General features: G+C 46.3%; 1 protein-coding gene across 1 annotated transcript in view; it reads left to right on the plus strand.

Annotated features, from left to right (window-relative positions):
- The window catches only part of LOC137633606 (uncharacterized), a 97,552-nt gene that overhangs the window by 15,928 nt on the left and 64,934 nt on the right, over positions 1-16,690 (plus strand). The window contains exon 2 of the mRNA XM_068365871.1: positions 14,820-15,137. The gene's annotated coding sequence lies outside the window, so the exon portion shown is untranslated. The remainder of the gene's footprint in view (positions 1-14,819; positions 15,138-16,690) is intronic.

Genomic DNA, 16,690 nt, shown 5'->3' on the forward strand with positions numbered 1-16,690 from the left:
ACTCCTCTGATGCAGGTGAACAGCTAGAAGGAAATGATCCTTATGCACGCTGTACTGAAAGTAATATGGATGTTAAAGAAGCCTCCGACTTAGTTCCTTCAGCTCAAAGGGAAACAGAGTTGGAAGGAATGCAGGACTAAGAGGATATTTCGGAGGACGAAGATAAACCTGCTAATGCGGCTGCTGACTATAAGGTTCTCTCACGCTCCCTCCTTGAGCTGTATGCAGAGGAGTTTAAACCTGCTGCCTCTCGTTCTCCTCAGTCGCAGTTCATCAGGAAGAAGTCAAAGAAGCAGTCAGCTTTCATCAAGATGAAACTGTCGTTTTAAATATTTAACTTAGCCGGTGAATATATAATAGCTGACGTCTCCGGCGGCTCGACAGAAAAACACAAAAACTCGCGAGCGATCGCTATGAAGGTTGCGGGTGTGCCCACCAGCGCCAACTATCGGCCAGATACCGCATATACATGTAAACAGCTCCAATTCTTCTCTGTCGGTCTGATCGACAAGACGTAACATTACTCGCTGTTAACCTGGAGTTTTTCAACAGTCTTGGTGAAGTACTTCCTTTTGGTTTGAGCTTTCGCAGTGCAGGTGTTTTATCTTAAACTTAAACTCTTGAACTCTTTTTTGGATAGATTTAATTGTTGATGACTTTGGATTGTTTTTTGGACTTTCTTTGACTTTTCAAAATGGCTGACCCTTCTCCAATTCCTAGATTTCGTAAATGTAATGCTAGGGATTGCAATAAGCGTCTTCCAAAGGCCTCTCTCGACCCACATACTGTGTGTTCTAATTGTCGGGGTAAAACCTGTCAATTAGGAGATCGGTGTGAGGAGTGCGTGGGCCTTTCGGAATTCGATTGGCTTGAGTTTGACAAGTATTCTCGTAAGCTAGAGAGAGATAGGGTGAGGAGAAGTTCCTCTAGATCGTTAGAATTTTCCTCCTCCCATGCCCCTGAACCTAATCCTTCCCCTGTAGTAGTTGTGCCTGAACCCTCTACTAGCACTCAGGAACCATCAATGCGGGATATGTTACGTGCCATTCATGCTTTGGGCGAGAGAGTTGAGTCGTTAGCTACGGACCGTAATCAACTCATGGCGGACGTAAAAGAGTTAAAGTGTCAGAGTGCCACATTAGAAAATCGTGGGAAAGTGATTAGTGCGCAAAGTGTTATCAGTGTTGCGACCGAGGGTTCGTCTGTTCGTGCCTGTCGTTCGCCTAGTCCGAGACCTCTTGCAAGCTCCCAAGCCCCAGGGAGAAGTAATGTCGTAGGACTTATGGGTTCGAGAGGCTTTAACCAACGAACAGACGTTCCCTCTATGGTTTCAGGCGTGTCTCGTCAAGACCGCCCCTACCATAAGACGAGCGAGACGGTTTTCTCCTCGTCATCCGAAGGCTTTTCGCGTAAGAAACCGTGGAGCAAGGTTTCGAGACCCTTAAAGCGAAAGTCAGTCCCTTCAGGACAGGTCCAGCGTCCTGGTTGTAGCCATTGGGACAGCTCTGACCCTGTGCAGTCATCGGAAGACTGCTTGCCGCCTAAACAGAAGCGTAACACAGGCTCCGAGAGTCTTAGTGTAGGCAATGTTTTGCAGTCACAGACGTTACCCTCGTCTCTTACCGCACCCATTCCCGTTGATCCTAAATGGGTTGTACTGCAAGACATGCAGAATAAGCTTGCCTCTCTTATGGAGGACTATTCTGCTGAAAAGGTTCACGATGATCCTCGCCGCTTAGCTGATCGAGATCCTGGCCGTCAGCCGCCCAAACGAGCCTTTGCTCGTCCTGTTGACGTTGGCGTTACAAAGTCACGTCAGTCACGTTTTGTAGAGCCTCACTCGATGCAGTCCCGTGTTGACTTTCAGCCGCATGTGGACGTTCAGCCGCTGCCGAATGCTCTTGTTGACGTTCAGGACGTTGGCCAACCAGCGAAGTTGACTTGTTTTGACGCTGAGCGTCAAGCACCGCAGTCAAGAGTTGTTTTGACTGCTCAGTCTAGGCAGTCAAGGCAGTCTCGAGTTGACGTCGAGCGTCCTCCCGCTCCTGTTGTTGTTGACAGTCAGGCTGTTAAGCAGTTACATGACGTAGCGTCCTGGACTGCTACTGATGCTCCGGTGCGTGTGGACTCTGCTTGTCAAGCATTGCCACCAAGGCAGGTCTCGCCCCTGCTTGTAACTCAGCAGTTATCGGACGAATCTCCTTCAGATGAGGACGTTGCTGATCCTCATCCTGATGATAATCCTTCAGATGTAGATGAACCTAAGGCGGTTCCTCCTTCGATGGACTTTAAGAAGATCATGATGATTTTCAAGGATCTTTTTCCAGATCACTTTGTTGCTGTTGCTCCTCGTTCGCCTCCGTCTGAGTTTGCTCTAGGCTTACCTGCTACCAAGCCAGCCTTTACTAAGCTAGTGCTTTCTCGCTCTTCCAAGAGGGCTTTACGTCTTCTAGGCGACTGGTTGGATACCAGGAGGAGTTTGGGGAAGACGGCCTTTGCCTTCCCTCCTTCTAAGCTTGCTTCTAGATCGAGCGTCTGGTATGACACGGGAGAAGTTCTCGGCTTGGGAGTCCCTGCCTCTGCCCAGGGTGACTTCTCAAGCCTCGTAGACTCTCCCCGTCGCCTGGCCATGAGACGCTCGAAGATTTGTTGGTCCTCCTCGGACCTTGACCATCTGCTTAAAGGCGTATACAGGGCCTTTGAAGTGTTTAACTTTCTTGACTGGTCATTAGGAGCTTTAAGTAGGAAGATCTCGTCTGCCGACCAAGATGTTTCCTTACTTATCATGTCCTGTATGGATAAAGCCATCCGCGATGGCTCCAATGAGCTCGCCTCCACCTTTACGTCGGGAGTCTTAAAGAAGCGAGAAACCCTTTGCTCTTTCCTTTCGGCAGGAGTTACTCCCTGTCAGAGATCGGAACTGCTCTTTGCTCCCTTATCAGCGGCTTTGTTTCCGCAACAGCTGGTTAAGGATATAGCTGCTTCGCTTGTGCAGAAGGACACCCATGACCTGATGGCGTCCTCTGCTCGCAAAGGGGCTCCTTCTTTATCCTTTGCTGTGAGACCCAGGATCGAGACTCCTGCATCTAGATTTATCCCGCCCTTTCGTGGCAGAGCTCCCAGCAGGGGAAGCTCTCGTGCCGAGGGAAAGAGAGGTAAGAAGAGAGGAGCCAAGTCCTCCCGTGGCAGAGTCTGACTGCCCACAGCCTCAGACAGCGGTAGGTGCCAGATTGAAGAGCTTCTGGCAGGCCTGGGAGAAGAGAGGTGCAGACCAAGAGTCTGTTCTGTTGCTCAGAGAGGGGTACAAAATACCGTTTGTACGCAAACCTCCTCTAGTAACAACTCCCATAGACCTCTCTCCCAGGTACCGAGAGGAGTCAAAGAGACAAGCCCTAAATCAAGAAGTGTCTCTGTTGCTAGAGAAGGGAGCGGTGGTGAAAGTCTCGGACCTTCAATCACCGGGGTTTTACAACCGTCTCTTCCTAGTCCCAAAGCATACAGGAGGTTGGAGACCGGTGCTAGACGTCAGTGCGCTCAACGTTTTTGTTACAAAAACAAAATTCACGATGGAGACCACGAAGTCCGTCTTAGCAGCGGTCAGAGAGGGAGACTGGATGGTCTCTCTCGACCTACGAGATGCGTACTTCCACATTCCTATACACCCGGATTCCCAACCGTTTCGGAGGTTTGTTTACAGGAATGTGGTGTACCAGTTTCGAGCCCTGTGCTTTGGCCTCAGTCCTGCTCCTCTCGTGTTTACGAGGCTCATGAGGAATGTGGCAAAATTCCTCCATCTATCGGGAATCCGAGCCTCCCTGTACTTGGACGACTGGCTTCTCAGAGCATCGTCCAGTCATCGCTGTCTGCAGGATCTACATTGGACGTTGGGTCTGGCCAAGGAGTTGGGACTTTTGGTCAACCTAGAAAAGTCCCAACTGATCCCATCCCAGACTATTCTATATTTGGGGATGGAGATTCGCAGTCCAGTTTTTCGGGCTTTTTCCGTCTGCCACCCGAATAGAACAAGCCCTGCTCAAAGTCCAACTAATGCTGAAAAGAGAACGTTGTTCAGTCAGGAGTTGGATGAGTCTCGTAGGGACTCTCTCATCCCTGGAGCAGTTTGTCTCGCTAGGGAGACTACACCTTCGGCCTCTCCAGTTCCATCTAGCCTTTCACTGGAACAAGGAAAAGACGTTAGAGACGGTATCAATCCCAGTCTCCGAACCAGTAAAGGCATTTCTGAAATGGTGGGACAGCAATATCAGTCTGAAAGAGGGACTATCCCTAGCAGTCAAGAACCCAAACCACGTGTTGTTCTCAGACGCGTCGGATTTGGGTTGGGGTGCGACCCTGGACGGTCGGGAATGCTCGGGTCTGTGGACCTCAAGTCAGAAGAGCATGCACATCAACGGCAAGGAGCTATTAGCAGTCCACTTGGCCTTGATGAAATTCGAAAGCTTCCTTAAAAAAGTGGTAGAGGTCAACTCAGACAACACCACAGCTTTGGCGTACATCTCCAAGCAAGGAGGCACACACTCCCTCACGCTGTACGAGATCGCAAGGGACCTTCTCATATGGTCAAGAAATCGAGGCATCTCCCTGTTGACGAGATTCATTCAGGGGGACTTGAACGTCTTGGCAGACTGTCTCAGTCGGAGGGGTCAGGTGATACCCACGGAATGGACCCTCCATAAGGACGTGTGCAAGAGTCTTTGGGCGACTTGGGGTCAACCCACCATAGACCTCTTTGCCACCTCGTTGACCAAAAGGATACCAATCTATTGCTCACCAGTCCCAGATCCAGAGGCGATCCACATAGACGCGTTTCTACTGGATTGGTCTCATCTGGACTTATATGCATTCCCACCATTCAAGATAGTCAACAAGGTACTGCAGAAGTTCGCCTCTCACGAAGGGACAAGGTTGACGTTGGTTGCTCCCCTCTGGCCCGCGAGAGAGTGGTTCACCGAGGTACTTCAATGGCTGGTAGACATTCCAAGAAGTCTTCCTCTAAGGGTAGATCTCTTACGTCAGCCCCACGTAAAGAATGTTCATCAAAGCCTCCCCTCGCTTCGTCTGACTGCCTTCAGACTATCGAGAGACTCTCAAGAGCTCGAGGCTTTTCGAAGGAGGCAGCCAGTGCGATTGCGAGAGCTAGGAGAGCTTCTACCATCAGAGTATACCAGTCGAAGTGGGAAGTCTTTCGAGACTGGTGCAAGTCAGTATCTGTGTCCTCTTCCAGTACCTCTGTAGCCCAAATCGCAGATTTTCTTTTACATCTGAGAAATGTTCGCTCCCTCTCAGCTCCCACGATTAAGGGCTACAGGAGCATGTTGGCTTCGGTCTTTCGTCATAGAGGCTTAGATCTTTCCAACAATAAAGATCTCCAAGATCTCCTTAAGTCTTTCGAGACCTCTAAGGAACGTCGTTTGGCAACTCCTGGATGGAACTTAGACGTGGTCCTAAGGTTCCTCATGTCAGACAGGTTTGAGCCATTACATTCAGCCTCCCTGAAGGATCTCACCCTCAAGACGCTTTTCCTAGTGTGCTTGGCTTCGGCTAAAAGGGTCAGTGAAATTCATGCCTTCAGTAAGAACATCGGCTTTTCTACAGAAAAAGCCACATGTTCACTTCAACTTGGTTTCCTGGCCAAAAATGAATTGCCTTCTCGTCCTTGGCCTAAGTCCTTTGATATACCTTGCCTGTCAGAGATCGTAGGCAACGAACTTGAAAGGGTGCTGTGTCCAGTTAGAGCTCTTAAGTTCTACTTAGCTCGTACTAAGTCCTTACGAGGTGGATCTGAGGCATTATGGTGCTCAGTTAAGAAACCATCATTGCCTATGTCAAAGAATGCTTTGTCATATTTTATCAGATTTTTAATACGAGAGGCTCATTCTCACTTGAATGAAAAAGACCGATGCTTGCTTAAGGTTAAGACGCACAAAGTAAGAGCTATAGCAACTTCCGTGGCCTTTAAGCAAAATAGATCTCTGTAAAGTATTATGGACGCGACCTTTTGGAGAAGCAAGTCGGTATTCGCGTCATTTTACTTAAAAGATGTCCAGACTCTTTACGAGGACTGCTACACACTGGGTCCATTCGTTGCAGCGAGTGCAGTAGTGGGTGAGGGTTCTACCACTACATTCCCTTAATTCCAATATCCTTTTAATCTGTCTCTTGAAATGTTTTTAATCTTGTTTTTGGGTTGTACGGAAGGCTAAGAAGCCTTTCGCATCCTGGTTGATTTGGCGGGTGGTCAAATGTCATTTCTTGAGAGCGCCCAGATTAGGGGTTTGATGAGGTCCTGTTGTATGGGTTGCAGCCCTTGATACTTCAGCTCCTGGGAGTCTTTCAGCATCCTAAGAGGATCGCTGGGCTTCGTGAGGAAGACAGACTAACAAGGCAGAGTAATCGTCTAAGTCAACTTCCTTACCAGGTACCTATATATATTTGGGTTTTGTTATGATATAACTGTCAAAAACTCTAAGCATGTACGCTGTAAACTTTATTAATTCTGGTCTCTACCCACCACCATGGGTGTGAATCAGCTATTATATATTCACCGGCTAAGTTAAATATTTAAAAATGATATTTTAATTATAAAATAAATTTTTGAATATACTTACCCGGTGAATATATAAATTAAAGGCCCCCCCTTCCTCCCTGATAGAGACCCAGCGGGATGAGAAGAATTGGAGCTGTTTACATGTATATGCGGTATCTGGCCGATAGTTGGCGTTGGTGGGCACACCCGCAACCTTCATAGCGATCGCTCGCGAGTTTTTGTGTTTTTCTGTCGAGCCGCCGGAGACGTCAGCTATTATATATTCACCGGGTAAGTATATTCAAAAATTTATTTTATAATTAAAATATCATATTTCGGCAAAGAAGGCTCTGGCTAGGATCAATGACTTGCTGAAAGAGCGTAGACAAGCAGTGAAGACCACCTCGTTTCCACCAGCTCGACCTGCCTCTAAGGCGGGCATGTGGTGGATGAGACTGGAGAAGCTCTTGGCCAGGGAGTACCTGCCTCCTCCCAGGGGGAGTTCTCCAACATTGTAGATTCATCTAGGAGACATGATGCCCTTAATTCTGCTAAGGTGATGTGGTCTATGTCGGAGCTAGACCACCTCGTCAAAGGAATCTTCCGATCCTTCGAAGTGTTCAGCTTCTTAGACTGAGCACTTTGAACACTGGCCAGGAAAGCAGAACACATACAAGCCACAGGGACAGAAGACCTAACCAGTATTATGGCCTGTATGGATAAGGCTCTAAGAGATGGGACAAACGAGTTGGCTTCCCTGTTTTCTGCGGGAGTTCTAAAGAAGAGGGCTCCATTGTGCTCCTTCACGACCAAAACGGTTTCGGTCGCACAGAAAGCGGAGCTCCTATACGCCCCTCTCTCAGAACATCTTTTTCCAGAGTCCCTAGTCAGGGACATTACCCTTTCGCTGGCACAAAAGGCTACGCAAGACCTCCTGACCCTCTCCGCATGGAAGGCTTTACCAGGGAATCTGACATTTTTGAAGAAAGAGGAGAGGAAAGTTCAGCAGCCCTTTCGAGGTAGAGCCCCTACTAGGACCGAGTTGAGAGGAAGAAGGCAGGAGACGGGCAGTAGAGCGACCAGAGGGTCGTTCAGGGCCCGCACTAGGAAATGAGGCTCAAGTCCTCCAGACAGCAGTAGGAGCAAGGCTCACACTTTTGGCATGCCTGGAAGGAAAGAGGGGCGGAGGCTTCTTTAACATCCACATTACTTTCAGTATGGCGTCCATAAGGATCACTTCCTTCTAGCTGTTCACCTGCATCAGAGGAGTAAAGCAGATCGCCAGATGAGTCCTGTCGGCGAGGACTGGATGCGTCCTGACATCGGGAAACGCGTGCGTCCTGGCGCCTGGGCACTGGTTACGTCTAGGCGTCGAGCACTTGAAGCGTCCTTGCGTCGAGAGGAGGATGCGTCCTGACGTAGAGAGCTGGATGTGTCCTGACTTTGCGAGATGGAAGCGTCCTGGAGAGGCAGGCTGGATGCGTCCTGAGGGCGCAAGCGAGAATAAAATTAACTCGTGCCAGGGATTCACTGGCGAAAAACGTAAGACTATAATCCGCTAGTGGCGGAAAAGTGGTATACGTAAGAGTCAACTAAAATACCCAAAAGTAAAAACAAAACCCGCTGTAAAGTCTGTTAACCAAGTACAATATCCGGAGCCCAGAACAATGAGTCGAACGAATAAACCGCCTTAAAAACAAAAATATAAGTAAATTCTCAGAATACGGTATACCCACCGGAATGGGAAACGTAAGCGATAAAGAACAAACAGACTAAAAATCAGATCTCAAAAGTCGTAGGCTCCGGATAAACAGGTGAATAAAGAGGCGCCGGAAGGCATGTGAACCTTCGGCGCATAAAAACAAAAATATAAAAATGACACAATATAATATAATAAAATAAAATCTCCCAAAAATAACGCCGGAATACATGCGTAAGATCCGGCGCAAAACGCAATGAATATAAACTTAAAATATAATGTTAAATTACACTAAGAGCTCCGCCGCAATCGCCCTCCCCGACACTTAATAAACTAACAAATATAGGATAAAGAAAACTAACAAATATAGGATAAAGAAAACTAACAAATATAGGATAAAGAACGGTAACAGAACAGAGTGAAGTGTCTGAAACAGATCAAAGAAACACAACTACAATACGTAAAAATGAATCTAAAATATCCAAACCCTCCGGGACGGGAGGATAACATCAAAGATGGATAACACTGTTGGGGGGGGGGGAGTCGGGAGACGAGGCGCAAACCGAGTCTTGAACGCCTGGTGGCCAACCAAACTGAAGTGAGAAGAGAGTGCTACCCGTACCGATGTAGGGAGCGTATGGGCCAACCCCCCCCCCTTGAGGAACCTCCTGTTTACTACCATAGAGCACGTGACCAAAGCAAAATGAGAACGTTAGGGGAAAAGAACACGGAGATATAGAATAAAACTAAACCTAAATCTTTCTAATCGGGAATAAGCCAAAACGGAAAGGGGATCAGGTAAATAAGAAACAAAAGGTCTTCCAAAAACGGGAAAATAACGATCCAGAACAACCAAAAGAGAACGTATTCTTCTCCCCGAAAAGGACTCAAAACAAAAAGGCTGGCAAGAAAGCTACCCACCGAACCGCTTATGGATCGACTAAGTAGGATATCAAATACAGCGCTAAAAAACCTGAAGGGTAAATTCGCTAAAATAATAAAAATGAATAAAATATGATCATGCCAAAATATGAAAAAGATGTCCAAAACATATACAAGGGCTTACAAATAGTATGAAGAACTAAATGCAAACCCGATAAACAAAGAGATCACGAGGAAGCGACACACAATGGCCGCAGCGAACCCCCGAAAGGAAACAACCAGCGGCGAAAACAAAAAACCAAACACGGTTAAGAATAAAAAGTGTCGCTACCTAGAAATCCCAAGCAGACAAATATAATACTCAACTTGGAAGCTGGGATCTCTAAAACGCCGGACATCTTCCAAAAAACACAAAACAACACAAAGTAAAACAAAACACGTCTGATCAACGCAAGTGCTGAGGAGGAATGAGGATGGGGGGTGGGGAGGTGTAGGGGTAGAGAGGGGGGATGTTGATGAAGGAGAGGTCTAATTGGTGAGGGATCTATGGTCGTGGTTCAATCACGCCCCAGTTTTCTATACCGACACTCAAAGAGTGAGTGAGCTGGGTTTATTCCTGGCATTCCATGCATCTTTTTTTCTCTGGTATAGTTAGCAATAACTACGCCTTAGAAATGGTGCTAGAGGAGCATTTCACGGAGCGACACAGGTCCCTCGCCCAGAAATACCCATTAGCCACCCCCCGATAGGTAAGTAGGTAAGGACATGGCTTGTAGGTTAGGTTAGGTTAGGGGGGAAAGTTTAGGTAAATGGTCGTCCATTTTCCATGCACATGTGAAGACCTGGCCGCTGATATACAAAGGCTCCCAGAACTCGACACCCATTTGCTACAGTGTCTTATTTTGAGTTTTACGAAAGGGCGCTCTTCCATTTTCACCTTATGGTCTTAGCAGGTCAAATTCACTGCAGGACAATATTCCTTATGAAGAAAGTAAGAGTGCCTGGTTTATTTCAAAACATTTTGAACAAATCTGAATTTCAAATGAAAATACTCGGGAGAAATTTGTGTTTTTAAAAGTATGGATGTTTTGCAATTCTACAAGTTACGGTATAACTCTGAGTGTATGTATGATGATGGCCAATTTAGAATAGGGTAGTTTAAGGGACTCCTCTCCCTTGCACTGCGTTAGACCCCGATAGCCAGGGACACGGGTTGTGGGTTAGGTTATTTCGGTGTGTTAAAGTTAGGTGGTGTTGTTTCGTAGAGGTTTTGCAGAATAACAGACAGTTTTTGTAGTAGAGCGACCTTGTCTTACGAACGGCTAGAAATCGGAAAGAAATTCCCTTTTCTAGTTTAACCCTTTTACCCCCAGGCTATTTGGAACTTTCCAACCCTTAACCCCCGGCGTTTTTTTTTTTTTTTTTCAAGCACATTTTGCAATATATATTTTTTAAACTGCTCTAACAGCCCTAATTTTCATCATAGAGAGGTCAGGTTGGTCTCATTCTTTGGGAAAACGCCTGAAGTTTCTCATAAAGTTATCAAAAATATGCAAAAAAAAATGTAAATAGCAGTTTTTTGCAAGGATGTCCCAGTACGTCCATGGGGGTAAAGGGATGAGTTTTGTGAAACGTACCAGTATGTCCATGGGGGGGGGGGGGGGGTAAAAGGGATAACCTATCCAAAAAATTTGAAAAAATATATATTTCGATGATTATCATAAAGATATTATGTTACAACAAAGTAAAACTGCAAGTGTTCTCTATTTTGGTATAACTTAATCATGCGTTGGTTGTAGAGACACAGGTATGATGTGTATAGCAATATGGGGTCCTTAGGCAAATAGGTGGTTTCTGTGGTGAGAGGTTATTTATCCGTCATGTCTGATGTGACGCATAAACTATTAGAATACTGTAAGATAATAGTTACAGAGAAATCGTGATTGGTTCACGTGTATTATTTGTGTTTTGAACATTTCTGGGGACAATAACTAGCAGAAACCCATATTTGCTTATTTATGGTGAGTCGACTACCACAACTAAAAACTTGATACTCCTTTGAACACACCCCATATCAGTGTAGCGGTCTTACGACCAACCCCCCTTACCCAAGTATATTTATGGGTATATTTGTCCCCGGAAATAACGCTATTTAATCATTGGTCTTTGCGCTGGTGTGTCTTGCATCTCTCTCAATTTATTATCTTCCTCCTCCTTGGTTCTACCCATTTGTGTGGCCGAGTATTTTGCCATTACAAGAGCTGCTTACCAGAGCTAAAGTCTCTCTTCTACCCTTACCAAGTGGAAAGTAGCCACTGAACAATTACAATGCAGTAGTTAACCCTTTTACCCCCAATGGACGTACTAGTACGTTTAACAAAACTCATCCCTTTACCCCCTTGGACGTACTGGTACGTCCTTGCAAAAAATTGTTTTTTACATTTTTTCTTGCATATTTTTGATAACTTTATGAGAAACTTAAGGCATTTTCCAAAATAATGAGACCAACCTGACCTCTCTATGACGAAAATTAAGGCTGTTAGAGCAATTCAAAAAGAATATATATATTGCAAAATGTGCTTGGAAAAATAAACGCCTGGGAGTTCAGGGTTGGAAAGTTTCAAATAGCGTTGGGGGTAAAAGGGTTAACAACTTGAGTGAAGAAGAATTTTCTGGTTATCTTCAGTGTTGTCGGGTGTGTGAGGGAAGAGGAGAACGTGTAAAGAATAGGCTAGACTATTTGGTGCAAGTGTAGGCAAAGGAAAAAGCCGTAACCAGAGGGGAAGCCATTGTAGTACAGTACTATTGAGCCAGTTAAAAGGACCCAATAATGCTAGCAGTGGTATCTCAACGGGCAGCTGCTGGCTTGCCAGTCATTAGCGGGGAAGCATCATACCCTGCTCGCTCACTATAACTCTACTTTGATTTCAGCAGTCGGTGGAGACAAAGCCCTGTCCCCGCTGGGTTGAAACTGGACAAATTCCTGCTGGTGTCTGTTCCCGGTATGAGGATATACAATAGTGTCTTGGGAATTATTATTATTACTACCGGTACTTGCTAAGCTACAACCCTAGTTGGAAGAGAAGGATGCTCTAAGTCCAAGGGCTCCAACAGGGAAAAATAGCCCAGTGAGGAAAGGAAATAAACTATAAGAGAACTAATATTTTGATAACAGCATTAAGATCATTCTTTCATGTATATACCATTACAACTTAAAATAGAAATCACGAATAAGAGAAATAATATAGAATAGTGTGTCTAATTTTACCCTCAAGCAAGAAAACTCTACCCTAAGACAGTGGAAGACCATAGAACAGAGCTATGGCACTACCCAAGATATTGCTTTAGTCAAGAACTTGATTAATATTATGATGTTACCTTTAACGCCTTAGGCTGGCCAAGGGGGAAAGCTCATTCTCTCCTTCTTGGAGATAGACTTCTATGAAGTCTTAAGATGAGACTTCTTTCCTTCTGTGTCTATTTGCCAACCCTCCGTGGTTTTCTGACAGACACACATGAATAACGCACATCCTAGTGAGTGCTGTTGATTCAGCGTTTTCAGTCTCGCTTATCGGAAGCCAGTTGCTTCGCGTTCTGAGTCTGGCGATCAACTCGCTTCTAGCAATTTGGTATGGTGATCAAATTGTTTTAGCCATTTGAATTCCTCTCAGTGTCCTCAGCTCACATTCAGGGGGAAGCTAGCATTTCACTTGAGAGAGAGATGCTTTAGCCAGGATCTTCCTCTGAGCCCGCCAACCCTCCGGGGTTTTATGGCAGATGCTGTCGCAAGCGTTTGCTGTTGTCCTGACCAGGTGGTTAAGTAGTGCAATAGCGAGTACTCAGTTCACAAATTATCCTCGTCGATCAGCTCACCTGGCTGGATTGAGAGCTCGGCATCATAAGCTAGCACTCGGCTCGATCCCCATGGCTCGCGCACGCCCTTGCACAACTGAGATTGCTCTACCTGCTTTGGTAAAATTCACAAGCAAGGATCACTCACCTTTTGCCGCACTCCCAATGCCCCCCCGTCTCCCACTCGGCCACAATCGGTGATCCTACTTCATCCAGGGGGTTAGTAGAGCATGAACCAGGTTTGTGCTCCCCTGGGGCTTGCACCCATGTCGACCTGAAAGACATGTATAAAGCAATTGTTCACTCAAGGTCATTGCTGAGCTTTTCCCTGCGTTCAGCAGCATGCGCTCAAGGCAATCGCTTGCCTCACACCTGAACTCTCTTGAGCTGATGAATGTCCTTTCTACACCCCAAATGTGGATGAGACAGTCAGAGATATACAATAGGGGTTTATTCAACTGCTTAGGCACTGACATCATTCTAAAACCAAAATGGGTAGGTCTTCTTATTGAGAGGTTTGTTCCATCAAGTTGAGTATTGGTGTTTTCTCTGGAACTGAGGAGACCTGCCTGGGGTGCAAAATGGTGGCAGGTGCAGGCTTCCGAAGAGGTCGAGGAGTTGTGCGTGTGGATGCTCGAACAAATCCTCTGGCGTTTTGCTCTCCTGGCGTGTTACGTCATCCAGGACACACTGCAGGTGCAGGACATCCTACCAAGTGGTCTGACGACCTGTAGGAATTTTTATGGTGGCCAGGGATTGCTCTAGCCAACTTGCCACTTTACTGGGAACAGTTTTGAGGAGCTTGCGCCTTGGGTCTCTTTTGTCCAGGTTACACCGTGGGTATGCTGACTTATACAAGGAGGCCAACTGCATAGAGTAAATTTTCAACAGTTCGGCCTTCTCCCAGGTGGCGCTCTGGAATTGGGCCATCCTCCCAGTGTCTCGTCTCTCGGGATCCTTAGCACCAGTCGAGTTGGAGATCCTTCATTTCCAGGTTGGAGGTCTCGGAACCCCAATAGGCTGGGAAAGCCTGCTTCCCCTTCAGGTACCTTCAAAGCTCAGTAGTCCATCGACTGGATCTTTCTGCCGTCTATCTACTGACTGGCGCAGGAGGTCTCAAAATCTGTAAGGAATTGGGTAAAACTTTGGCCAGATTCCAACTGAAAGATTCCAGGCTTGATGGCCCTGATCGAGTCATATAGATGGTAGTCTGACTAAAGGGTTTTGACATCCTCAGTAGAATCACCGTCAGCTGAGCTGACACCGGAGCAGGAGCTGTAAGAGTCGCCAGAGGTACCACTGCCGGAATCTTCTTCACAGGTCAACTCCTGTTCACAGTCAGTATTACTGATATAGCTGGTCTATTGTCAACCTTAGTTTGGCATTTCCGTTTGGGAATGGCCCCCGTCTTAGCAGGATGTGCTGCAACATCTTCCAGTCTGCCTACTCAGCCAAGCCAAGAACTGCTTCCTTAGTCCACATACAGGGCTGCCTAGTAGTTTCCGGAATAGGTGGGGAGGCAAGTTTGTGCCCCCATTAAAGGACTTGAATTATCTAGTTAGGAAAAATAGAAAATACTTTAAAAATATTTATTTTGATTTTCGTGTCTTTTGTACCTGAGGTTAGAAAGGTAACACTGACTAATTGATATTAAATTCAAAATTGAGTAAAAGACTTGGGATTTGAGCCATTGTGCATTATTGCTCAAAGAATGCTAGTCTTTGATAGGAATTGGATCTTTGCCTCAGAGCAATGCTTATTATGCATGCAAGATACATTCAATGATAAGTCCTCAACAATATGAGTAGTTCTGATTTTTAATTATTTTTCATCTTATTTCAGGTCTACGAAGATGAAAGCGTTGCTGGAGAAGAATGGGGGAAATGTCTGTCTAAAGGTGAAGGACATTACTTTAAAATCAAGTTGTAAAAGGATACCCGCCAGGATGATGTTGAGGACTGTGAGGGACAATGAAGGATGCCGTTTTAGTCATGCAGATGACTAAGGGACAGATGGTCATCATAAAGACACCATAGTTACCGTAGAAGATAATGACAATAATGCCGTTGAGAAATCGGCCGGATGCACGGTATGTCGGCTCATCGTAGATGTTGTCGTTATTGTATGTCATGAAGACCATTCTACATCTCTTCAATAAAGGTAAGAAGGACTTAGATACCTATGAAGGGTAAACTAATCATAATTCCTTATGGAAACGATTCATTTGTAGACTGTTAAGTCTCTTAAAAGATGATTGTAAATGAAGGGTATTGTGTTGGTTAGTTTATGTAGGGAATCTCTTTAGGTCCTGCATTTACAAACTTGCTAAGCTCCAACCAGCATATCCATTAAACTGAGGGACAGCTGTACTCTATTCAGAATGTGTTGTTGCTTTGGTGTGATACAATAAACAGTTATTTGGTGGTTATATTTACTCTTCTCAGATAATGTCCATGCCATTAAGTCATGTAAAGTTTGTTCCGTAACTGAAATACAAACCACGCCATTTAATATGGGTAATTACTTTCGCGTAGCTGAAATGACGAGCCTTTAAAATTTTAATGAGGGTTTACTACCCCACCGCTAGTTAGCGCGGGGTGGGTAGAGAGGGTAGCTTGTTAAACCCCCCCCCCTCCCTCACACACACCTGTGCTGAGTTCACTTTGCTCTCGGCTCGGGTGCTAGACGGACGTGTCTGCTGTCACCCTCGCCTACACTGACAGCCATTATTCTTTTGTTTGCTTTTTCTTTTTGACAGAGTGTTTGTGAAGTTGGCCTCTGCGATGCGAAAGTGTCCCGGTTTACCTGACCGCCCTTGTGGAACTTATATGTCAGCGGTCGACACGGACCCACCCATCTTGTGTCCTTACTCTAGGGGCCAACGGTGTGATAGAGATAATGTATGTGGTGAGTGCAGGGAGTGGTCTACCTCCCAGTGGGAGAGGTTTTCCCGGTGCCGGAAGAAAAAGTCGAGGCGGGATATTTCTCCTTCAAAGGTTTCTTTGAAGAGAGAAAATCCCAAGGACTCTTCTTCCGTAACGCAAACCTCCTCCGAAGCTCCCAGTCGATCGGTTTCTTCCGAGAGGCCGTCGAGTGGTAGCGTAGGCCACATTTCTGTTGACCGATCTCGGGCTTTGGGAGAGGGAGTTGCCTTCCATAGCGAGGCAGCTCCTCCTCCTCCCCCGGGGGAGTATTTAAATTTATCATCCAATGTTAATGTGTCTAATAATGATCTGTTACAGCTTTGGGCTTCCTTGGGGCTTCAGGGCTCACCCTCCAAGGAAGCCCTGTTTGACATAATCAGGTTAGGAGCAGCTGTCAAACAGTCGCCGACATTAGCAGTTGTGGCAGAGGCTTCTGTTGAGTTATTTCAAACTCTGCTCCTGAAGTTGCTGATGTTGCTGAAGGCTTAGTTCCCCCCTGCGAACATCCTTCGAGGGAGGAGCTAAGTCCAACGGTCTCTCCTGCAGGTGATTCTCCCCGTCGGGGGAGTTCACTAACAGAGCCTCCTCTTCGGAGGACTGCTGATGGTCAGCCTGCTGCCCCCAGAGGGCGTATAAGGCATAAAGCTCGCCTTCCCCTTCGCCGTAGAGGCCTTTCTTCACCTCACAAGGGTGTTAGGAGGCGCCTCTTCGGTTCATCATCGCCGCAGTCCGCCGCAGAGGAACCTCGCTGTTGTGCACCGTCCGTTCCAGCTACATCCCTGGACCTCT

The sequence above is a fragment of the Palaemon carinicauda genome, chromosome 43 (genome assembly GCF_036898095.1).
Source record: "Palaemon carinicauda isolate YSFRI2023 chromosome 43, ASM3689809v2, whole genome shotgun sequence".
Lineage (NCBI taxonomy): Eukaryota > Metazoa > Arthropoda > Malacostraca > Decapoda > Palaemonidae > Palaemon > Palaemon carinicauda.